We start from the raw sequence: 2,541 nt of genomic DNA on the forward strand, positions 1-2,541 counted from the left end.
CTTCGGGGCTTGTTGCTGGCCGTTGGAGGAGCTCCAGCGGACCGGGGGGAGCGCGCCCGTCTTCGGGGCTTGTTGCTGGCCGTTGGAGGAGCTCCAGCGGACCGCGGGGAGCGCGCCCGTCTTCGGGGCTTGTTGCTGGCCGTTGGCGGAGCTCCAGCGGACCGCGGGGAGCGCGCCCGTCTTCGGGGCTTGTTGCTGGCCGTTGGAGGAGCTCCAGCGGACCGCGGGGAGCGCGCCCGTCTTCGGGGCTTGTTGCTGGCCGTTGGAGGAGCTCCAGCGGACCGGGGGGAGCGCGCCCGTCTTCGGGGCTTGTTGCTGGCCGTTGGAGGAGCTCCAGCGGACCGCGGGGAGCGCGCCCGTCTTCGGGGCTTGTTGCTGGCCGTTGGAGGAGCTCCAGCGGACCGGGGGGAGCGCGTCCGTCTTCGGGGCTTGTTGCTGGCCGTTGGAGGAGCTCCAGCGGACCGCGGGGAGCGCGCCCGTCTTCGGGGGCTTGTTGCTGGCCGTTGGCGGAGCTCCAGCGGACCGCGGGGAGCGCGCCCGTCTTCGGGGCTTGTTGCTGGCCGTTGGAGGAGCTCCAGCGGACCGCGGGGAGCGCGCCCGTCTTCGGGGCTTGTTGCTGGCCGTTGGAGGAGCTCCAGCGGACCGGGGGGAGCGCGCCCGTCTTCGGGGCTTGTTGCTGGCCGTTGGAGGAGCTCCAGCGGACCGGGGGGAGCGCGCCCGTCTTCGGGGCTTGTTGCTGGCCGTTGGCGGAGCTCCAGCGGACCGGGGGGAGCGCGCCCGTCTTCGGGGCTTGTTGCTGGCCGTTGGAGGAGCTCCAGCGGACCGCGGGGAGCGCGCCCGTCTTCGGGGCTTGTTGCTGGCCGTTGGCGGAGCTCCAGCGGACCGGGGGGAGCGCGTCCGTCTTCGGGGCTTGTTGCTGGCCGTTGGAGGAGCTCCAGCGGACCGCGGGGAGCGCGCCCGTCTTCGGGGCTTGTTGCTGGCCGTTGGAGGAGCTCCAGCGGACCGGGGGGAGCGCGCCCGTCTTCGGGGCTTGTTGCTGGCCGTTGGAGGAGCTCCAGCGGACCGGGGGGAGCGCGCCCGTCTTCGGGGCTTGTTGCTGGCCGTTGGCGGAGCTCCAGCGGACCGGGGGGAGCGCGCCCGTCTTCGGGGCTTGTTGCTGGCCGTTGGAGGAGCTCCAGCGGACCGCGGGGAGCGCGCCCGTCTTCGGGGCTTGTTGCTGGCCGTTGGAGGAGCTCCAGCGGACCGCGGGGAGCGCGCCCGTCTTCGGGGCTTGTTGCTGGCCGTTGGAGGAGCTCCAGCGGACCGGGGGGGAGCCGGGCGTTCGAGTTGCCCAGGCAGGGGGTTATCCTCCACTAGCAAACCTCCATGAGCAGCGGAGCCCGTCAGCTGCGCCAAAAAGAACCACACGAGGGCGGCCTGGGGTTGAAATCCCCCGCCACATAGGAACGAATGCCGGGCGTTCGAGTTGCCCAGGCAGGGGGTTATCCTCCACTAGCAAACCTCCATGAGCAGCGGAGCCCGTCAGCTGCGCCAAAAAGAACCACACGAGGGCGACCTGGGGTTGAAATCCCCCGCCACATAGGAACGAATGCCGGGCGTTCGAGTTGCCCAGGCAGGGGGTTATCCTCCACTAGCAAACCTCCACGAGCAGCGGAGCCCGTCAGCTGCGCCAAAAAGAACCACACGAGGGCGACCTGGGGTTGAAATCCCCCGCCACATAGGAACGAATGCCGGGCAACCAGGGGTCGAAATCCCCCATTGAAATGAATGGCGGGCAACCAGGGGTCGAAGTCCCCCATTGAAATGAATGGCGGGCAACCAGGGGTCGAAGTCCCCCATTGAAATGAATGGCGGGTTACCAGGGGTCGAAATCCCCCATTGAAATGAATGGCGGGCGACCAGGGGTCGAAATCCCCCATTGAAATGAATGGCGGGCAACCAGGGGTCGAAGTCCCCCATTGAAATGAATGGCGGGCAACCAGGGGTCGAAGTCCCCCATTGAAATGAATGGCGGGCTACCAGGGGTCGAAATCCCCCATTGAAATGAATGGCGGGCGACCAGGGGTCGAAATCCCCCATTGAAATGAATGGCGGGCAACCAGGGGTCGAAGTCCCCCATTGAAATGAATGGCGGGCAACCAGGGGTCGAAGTCCCCCATTGAAATGAATGGCGGGCTACCAGGGGTCCAAGTCCCCCATTGAAATGAATGGCGGGCTACCAGGGGTCGAAGTCCCCCATTGAAATGAATGGCGGGCTACCAGGGGTCGAAATCCCCCATTGAAATGAATGGCGGGCGACCAGGGGTCGAAATCCCCCATTGAAATGAATGGCGGGCGACCAGGGGTCGAAATCCCCCATTGAAATGAATGGCGGGCAACCAGGGGTCGAAGTCCCCCATTGAAATGAATGGCGGGCTACCAGGGGTCGAAATCCCCCATTGAAATGAATGGCGGGCGACCAGGGGTCGAAATCCCCCATTGAAATGAATGGCGGGCTACCAGGGGTCCAAGTCCCCCATTGAAATGAATGGCGGGCTACCA

This window comes from Leptonotus elevatus, unplaced genomic scaffold (assembly GCF_054856555.1).
Source record: "Leptonotus elevatus isolate MCC_2025b unplaced genomic scaffold, RoL_Lele_1.0 HiC_scaffold_255, whole genome shotgun sequence".
Lineage (NCBI taxonomy): Eukaryota > Metazoa > Chordata > Actinopteri > Syngnathiformes > Syngnathidae > Leptonotus > Leptonotus elevatus.